Source organism: Dioscorea cayenensis, chromosome 7, assembly GCF_009730915.1.
Source record: "Dioscorea cayenensis subsp. rotundata cultivar TDr96_F1 chromosome 7, TDr96_F1_v2_PseudoChromosome.rev07_lg8_w22 25.fasta, whole genome shotgun sequence".
NCBI classification, from domain to species: Eukaryota; Viridiplantae; Streptophyta; class Magnoliopsida; order Dioscoreales; family Dioscoreaceae; genus Dioscorea; species Dioscorea cayenensis.
In genome coordinates this window covers 24285525-24294164 of record NC_052477.1, presented here as the reverse complement: position 1 = coordinate 24294164, position 8640 = coordinate 24285525, and the positions used below count along the sequence as shown (strand labels likewise).

The 8640-nt window shown below is 36.3% G+C and overlaps 1 long non-coding RNA gene across 2 annotated transcripts; it reads right to left on the bottom strand.

Moving 5' to 3' along the window:
* Window positions 1–923: 923 nt before the first annotated feature.
* Window positions 924–4349, bottom strand: LOC120265870. Of its 2 annotated transcripts, none has more exons than XR_005537778.1 (3): window positions 4086–4349; window positions 1137–1273; window positions 924–1049 (listed from the first exon to the last, which is right to left on the bottom strand). It is a non-coding gene; the product is annotated as an uncharacterized LOC120265870 (long non-coding RNA). The 2 variants fall into 2 exon arrangements; XR_005537779.1 differs by having other exon boundaries at window positions 1137–1242.
* Between the last annotated feature and the right edge of the window lie 4291 nt (window positions 4350–8640).

Below are 8640 nucleotides of genomic sequence, written 5' to 3'. Positions count from 1 at the left end.
TTGCATTGAATTCGGAAACCGCGGGCTGCAACAGGTGCCTTTCTTGGCTTGCAGGAGGCTTTCCTTAACATCTTTATACTCTTTTCAAGATACTGGCAAAACTGGCAACAAAAAAAAATAAAAATAAAAATAAAAATTTGAGGGTTCGGTCAACAGATAAAAATGAGGGCTTCAGAGTGTTATTTTAAAATTTGGGTTGGAAGAAAAAACTTTTTAATAAACATTTTTCAAAATTAATTATTAAATATATTTATTAAAAAAAAACTTTAATAAAAATATGAATTATACTTATCCTAGGTTATTTGGTTGGGGCATAGTAATTATCCCCTAAAGAAACATGACATTAATAATTAGTATCATATCAAAGGAAATGCCTTCAATAGAGATACTATCCTCAGATAATGGTGATACTACATGCAAATATCTCCTGAAAAGTTTAGCATAACACTTGCTGAACTAGAGCAATAATTTAACAGAATAGTAATGGTGGTCATAATCATAATAAAAAATAATTAGTCTTGCCTGTTGGTTTGAATGAGCCTCAAAGTGAGGCGCTATTGACCTCAATTTTTCTGCCGGGTCATATAAATTATAATGGAGGTAGTTGCAAAGGAGCAAGTTGAGAGGGGTTTTCTGCAACTCACCAAAAACCCAGTTAAGGGCAGTTAATTAGGGCACCAAACTTAACGAATATAGACAGCAGTATTGTGGACATGACGAACCTGACCAAGTTCATCATGTCTTAGGGTGGCCATGCGGGTGCAACTCAAGGAGTTTCCTGGTAAAAAAAATTCAAAATTAGTGCTGGTGAAGCCACATCAACTTTAATAGACTGAAATTAAGTAAAATCCACCCAAGCTTACTGGATATTACAAGCCCGCTTGTGAAAAAAGTGAGTCTTTACTTACTCACCCATGAATTTCAGCAAGACTATCTATAAGTTCATAGCCGTAAGGATAATAGAAATATAGCCTGGAGGCTAAAACATCAACAGTTCTCCTGTTTATGTTCTTTAGGCGGGCAATGCTTGCAGAGGAACAAGCTTTTGCCTGGGAAAAATAAGACAAGAAAATGAGTAAACTCATCCATGTAAAAGTGACCAATCAAAAAACAATAATGACCATGAAAAGAGTTACCTCATTGTATTTCTTTGATCAATTAAATATATCAATACAAGCATGTAACAGTACATCTCCAGCTCTGGTAAAGGATGCTTGCCAAGACCCTGAGCACCTGAAGTTGCTGTGTCCACATCCATATCATGCTCATCTTACTGAAGAATTCCAGTAAAAAGATGCCACATGGCATGATAAATATAGACAGATAGATTATCTTTTACACTAGTTACTGTAAAAGCATTTACAAATATTAACCTCATATGCCCCTCTTGAATTAGAAAATGTATTTTAACAGATTGAAGCTCATTCTTAATTCTAATTGACTCATGATTATATTTATTACCAGGGAATCTTAATTCATAGAATCATACGATTAAATTCCATAATCCACCAGGGCAACTTCAATCATAATCCGTATGTATACAAATGAAAGGCATGAATTAAAAATAATCCAAGATGTATTAAAAGGAAAAGATCTCATAAACATATAAAAGTCCAAAAAAATGAAGCAATACATTTATAACAACTGGTATTTGTTCTGTTGCCTAGCTCAATATCAAATTGTTGGCAAGACTTGTATGTCTCTTAGCTCTAAAAGCAGCAAATTTGAAAAATTTTAAAATTTCTTCGTGCAAGTAAACTTTAAGATGATTCTGGGGGAAAACAAAATCTAAAATACTATTTAGATCTTCACTTCCAATGCAATTCAATTAATCTTGCCTGTTGGTGCATCATTGTGTCCATATTGCAAAAATACGGTATTGTATGGACATCAACTATTCCTCACTAATGAGAAATCCAAGAAAATCCTAAGACTCAGTATGAATAATATTTGATAACATGATCAGATTCACGTAACAACAGTACATCTTTAGATGTAACAGAAACTACATCTCCATAATCATCAGGCAATAAAAACATATAGGAATATATGACACACATCTGGGAGAAGTCAAGGAAAAGAAAGGAGGGAACACCCTACACCCTACGCCCAACCCCACAGGCACACAATGAACAAGCAACAAACATGCAAGAGGCAACAGAAAGCCTCCTAATAATAACCAAAACAAATTCTCAAAATTACATCTTATACATCAAGCAGTCAATAGAAAATCACATTTTCACAAGAAGCACCAACTTATTGATCCACAAGATAGAAGAATACAACAATTTTTTTGTGCCCCAATGTGCCAAAGCCACGCAAAATGCACATAACTTAATCATAAGTATGTAAAGGAAATACTTGAAGAAAGGACAAGCAGTGTGAGACATACATTTGGAGAGCACCCTGTACAACATAGCAGAGTTATCATAGTGCCAAAGATGAATTTCACCTTTATATTTTGTTTTATAATATTAATTACTAAACTCTTGTAAAGTGAATGGGCCTGTAATTGCGTGCATGTGGGAACAAATGCCATTCTCATCCCACAACCTTTGATAACAAGGATTTTGCACAAAACTTTAGATGACAAAAAATCATGAAAAATCGTAACTCAATACACAGGCCAGAATCCAAATAGGAAGATACAAGGACAAATATATACTTCTGAAAATAATCACATAAGGAATCTTCATCAACTGAATAAGCGATATGTTACACCTTAAAATCTTGCCAGAAAATCAAGGATCAAACAACCCAGATTTCCTTAGAGTTTCAACATATAACTCTCACACAACAGCTAAGATTGTAACCATAAACAAGATCTAAAATCAACAAGAATTCAGATCTTCAAAACATTCCACATTCCCCATCACAGTCTTAACATCAAGTAAGATAGAATACCAACATCAACAACAAGTTAGAAAAGTAATTCAAGGATTGAGAGTAAGAACCTGCTCACCCGAGAGATACATAGAAAAATACCAAAATACTGATCAGAAAATAGCTAAGAAATTTCCAGAAATTACTCAGCTCCTCCCTGCTCTCAACACTGTGAGAGAAACCAGGGCCTCAAGTCTCCAAGTCCAAGCTGCCCTCTCTTTCCCCTTCTCCACCTTTTATCTTCTGTTTATGGACAGGTAGAATGTACCCGCGGAGCCTGCAGTTTAACCTCTTCTCGCGCTTCCCTCTTCGACATGTGTCCCTTGCCTTTAATTCTCCACTTTTAGTCTCGTGCCCACCATGCTCCTCTGAATTAAACTCCCTTTTGACCAGGTTGACTGGTAAGTCAACACGATACAGGCAACAAAAGCATAGCATCTGCTGACTTCCACAATAAAGAATAGACATGACCATAATAAGGGTAATACAATTATTACAAAGTGGAAAATATGAACCTATGTTTACAACTATAAGCAAACAAAAACAGAAGATGTATGCATACGAAACACAACAACTTATTTGTCAGTTTATACCATGCTTACAGTGTGTGTAAATGAGGATTATACTTTGATCAAAGCGGTTGGATAAAAAATTAAAATATGGCAATCTACAAGTTCCATAGGCAATGCAACAAGACTACATTCACTTCTCAATTTAACATAAACTACCTAAAGTATTTAATGCCTTGTCTAATCAATGAATCCCAGATTAAAATTTCATCCCTTCTTCCCACTTATCATTTTACTCAATAACCAAAAACATTCTGCAAGAATCTCATGCTATAATTACAAGTTGCATCCCATAATAGGCAATACAAGTCTCTATATTGTCTTTGTTCATAATTGTGAGGAATTTTACTAGACACATCTCATATTTTCATTTACTTTATACTACTCTTTTCCGTTTCAATTACAGGCTTAAAAAAGGCAAACAAAGAGAAAAATATATGTGAACAACAATATTCCATCTTACTCTTCAAATCCCCAGAACAAATTCTGAATCATCTCATCTCAAATAATATCCAAAATTTTCTCATATTCATAACAAAATTCAATCAGATAATTCACTTTCCAAACTACAGGCGCTCCAAAAGTGTACAGATAACATAATTTACCAGCTTCCTATTCAATCAGATAATTTACCTCTAAGACCTTCGATGACAAAGATAACTCCACCACCACCTCCGCGGCAGAAGAGGCCGAGGAGCGTCTTGGATCCTAACAAACACTAATCTTAACCCCAGCGCGCCCTAACCCTAACTGCAAAGGGGCAGAGATGTTATTTGGCAATGAGCATCCATACCTAGCTTTTGTTTATGCCGCTCCGGCGATGGAGCTTCTGGCCCTAGCTAGTTTGAATGGGTTCCGATGCAGAAGAAGGCTGTTGTTTGGTTCCATGGAGGTGTGCGTAGGGTTACTTTATTTTTTATTTTTTATAGTTAGAAAGAGGAGTGAGGAAGAGTAATGTGCATTTTACGAATTTATTTATTTTTATATAAAATTAATCATAATAATTTTTTTATACATTTAAGATTATTTTGTGTAAATGTTGATGTTATTAATATTAGTAATAATATTACTTGTATAATGTTATTATTAAATTAATATTCATAATTGACTGCATTGATCTCAGTAGCAACGCCACCCACAAAATTTAAAGAACCTAAATGGAGCATGGGTCAAGGTTTTTCAAGACCCTGTTATAAGTTCTACCCTCCTTTCTCCTCGGTCCATAGAGACAAAAATAATCACTAAAATATTTTTATATTTTTTATAATTTTTATATTATTATTATCTAAAAAATATATTATTATTAATTTTAACAAAGTTGGTACAAAATAATCCTAGATGTATAAAAAAAATTATTATGATCAATTCTATATAAAAGGGGTAAATTGGTAAATGCACATCACACCCCTCCTCACTACTCCTCACTCCTCTTTCTAACAAAAAGATTATCTCTCCACACACCTCAATTGAACCAACCATAAAATTTGTTACATTTTCATGCTATAGAGATGATTTTATGGCTCATCCTCACATGTTGGATTGTCTCAATTTCATTTTAGGGGAAGTGGGGGAAAGTGGTCTGACTTCTCTCACTTCTAGTGTTCATTTGTGCTGAAATGGGATAAACGACACTTTTTCCTTCCTACTGAAGTAGATTTTGAACTAAGCCTACTTTAGTATTTTTTTACTGAAGTGAGAAAAAGTGAACCAATTTATAAAACCTCTCTTTTTTTTACTTCCAAAGTTTTTTTTTGAACTCATAGAACTTCATCCAACAACTAAATCCTTCAGTTTTATTTTCATTTTATGACAAATGAACATCAGAAGTTCTGGAAGTGATAGCATTTCCACCACTTCCTGACTTCTCCTTACAGCGAAATGAAGACCCAATGACTTTTAAAACAAAGATAACAATCTATTAATGTAATTACAAATCTATCCCTATATTATATAACAAATAAAAAATAAAATTTAAAAACCTATGGCTAAGAATGAGCCACATCTTGGTTCTGTAGTAGTTACCATGGAATCGAATCCGCTGGATTATTTTTTAGATTTTTTATTATCAAAACGGTTTTTTTTCAAACCCCTCTATTCATCCATTTCTTAAAATAAAAAATTGGTTAGTGAGTATTTTAAGATAAAATTTTTAAATGACACAGTGACCATTGTTCTTCATTGAAGATAAAAAACGTTACATCTTAAAAAAACAATTTTTATATTCTATCACAATGAATTTGTTAAATAATTAGTTATTTAAGTAAATACATGATGATCGGTTGAGCTAAATTTTTAAGAGAAGGAAAGTTTTTCATATTAAAGTTGCGTTAGCTCAATTATTATATTTAAATTAGTTGTAAGTTCCTACTTGTTAGAGTAATAATATTACTTGTATATGCACTGTATATTTATAAGTATATACCCTTAAGTGTACACCCTCTTGTATACATCATTCTTGTATTTATATGGGTTGGTTTAATGAATATAGAACTCATTCCTTCTCACAAATTTTGCCTATCATGGTATCAGACGCTCGTCGATCCCGCCGGAAGGTTGCTCCGTTTTGTCTTTGGTGACAAAGTCATTTGTTTAGTTCTCCTTGTTTTGCCGGAGTTCTTTGCCGGGTAGCCGATCTCGCCGTCTATGATGTCAATGTTTCGCCGTCTATTACTTCGTTTGACGTTTGCTTGATCCTTTCTTGCCGGTTTCGACATTTGCTTGTTTTCTTCCGGTCGTCGTTGTCTGGGCTCGCTCGCCGTCATGATCCCGCAACAGACCATCAGTCCTTTGTCACTGATTAATCTTCTCTCGCCGTTGATCAGTCCAACACCATCATCAAGCTCTAGCACATTCCGGTCACGAGGAAGCTATCAATGTCGCCACTGTGCTTGGAACCTATTCATCACAACAGCTAATTTCACATGGGCGCCAGATCCAAAGCCTTCACAATTTCCAAGCGTAGACATATCTTATGGCAAGCATCCTCAATCAAAGCCAGCTACCCAACATCCACTACCACTAGTGCTTTTGATTAAATTATTATCTTGTTACTGTTATATATATATATACATTAAAAAAAAATCACCAGCATAAGTCCATGTATTATTTTAGCATTTACTTTCTCTCCTGACTCTTCCTTTCTCTCCATTATTATTTATTTTATATATCTATCTATATATTAAAAAAAAATGGCATCATCTTCACCACATTTTCTAGATCTACTCGATATCAAATTAAATGGTTCCAACTATAAAGAGTGGTTTACTACAGTTCGTATTGCTTTACTTGGTATGGATTTGTTTAGCCATGTTGACGGTACCTCTCCCCAACTGGCTACACCCGATGCCTCGTGGACACTTAGTGATCACCGTACGATAACCATTATCTGTCAATCTTGTGAAATTGATATTCGTATGGAAATTGGACATTTTCCCACTGCTCATGCAATGTGGGAACACTTGGGGCGTATGTTTGAGCATTCCAGCTCTGCTCGTCAGTATGCCATTTTACAGGATCTTACTCATGTACAGCAATGTGAGCATTTCGTTCGGGAGTATGTCAGTGATCTACGATCCTTATGGCGTCAGCTTGATTCTTTAGAAGAGTCTACCTGTCTGACATGCACATGTTGCAAAACTCGCACTCAGTCTCGCCAAACACAGCGTACCTTTAAATTTCTGATACATCTTTGTCCTGATTTTGAGGTTATTCGAAGTCAACTTCTCAATCGAGATCCTCTTCCATCCTTTGACGATGTCATTCGTAGTGTTATTGCTGAAGAAACTCGTCTCAGCACATTATCTCCACGACTTATTCCTACCGACACAGTTCTTGCTGTGACCTCTTCACGTTCCACTCGAGTACCATCCATCCTTTCATCAGCTCCTGCTTCATCGACCTCTTCACGGTCCTTTGTTATCTGTCATTATTGCAAGCATCCTGGTCATATGAAGAATCAGTGTCTGAAGCTTCAGCAACGACAACAGCAATAATCATCCCAGACTCGCATTTCGCCTCGATCTCATGCTTTCGCCTCTCACGCTGCTTCTATCTCAACCTCAGATTCTCCTTCTGTTGATCTTTTTTCTCAGGTTGCTCAGCTTACTGAACAGATTCATGCCATGCAGCGTGCTTTTCCCTCCAGTGTTTCCTCTGCTATGTCTGTTGCTTCTAGTATGTCTTCCTCTTCCTGGATTTTAGATTCTGGTACCACTCATCATATGACTGCTGACACTTCTAGCCTAGTCTCACTTACTATGCCTCATACCTTTTCCAGTGTTCACACTGCTGATGGGAGTTTTCATCCTGTCATGCAGTGTGGACGTCTTCAGTCCACTTCATTTGATATTCCTGACGTCCATCATGTCCCTGGCCTAGCTCTCAACCTTCTTTCTGTTAGTTAGCCCACTGATCATGGTCTCACAGTTACCTTTTCTTCCTCTACTTGTACCGTGCAGGACTATCTTACAGGCCAGAGGATTGGGATCGGGCGTAGAGTTGGCGGCCTCTATCACTTAGCTCTCTTCATCTTCCCACTCCTCCATCTTCTAACATTGTCGCCTTTGTATGTTCTTTTGATCATTGGCATAGTCGCCTAGGTCACTTGTCTAGTTCTCGCCTAAAACTCTTAGCCAGTTCAGGTACTCTTGTCTCTGTTTCTTTCCTTCCCTCACATCCTTCTCTGGGTTGTAAACTTGCTAAATCTACTGCTCTTCCTTTCTCTTCACAAGAATCTATTTCTGAATCTACTTTTAATTTGGTTCATTCTGATGTTTGGGGTCCTGCACCATTCTCCTCTCTTGGTGGTTACTTCTATTACATATCTTTTATTGATGATTTCTCATGTTATACTTGGCTATATCTAATGCGTTCCCGATCTGAGGTTTTTGCTATTTATTCTCAATTTGCGCAAATGGTATATACTCAGTTTGGTAAACGCATTAAGATTTTTCGCTCTGATGGGGCACGAATGAGTATCTCTCTACATCATTTCGCACATTACTTTCAACTCACGGCACTCTTCCGCAGCAATCCTGTCCTTATACACCTGCTCAGAATGGTGTCGATGAGCGTAAACATCGTCATATCTTAGACACTGCATGTGCACTCCTTTTTACCTCTTCTGTCCCTTAATCCTTTTGGGCTGAAGCCATCCTTACATCTGTCTATCTAATTAATCGCATTCCTT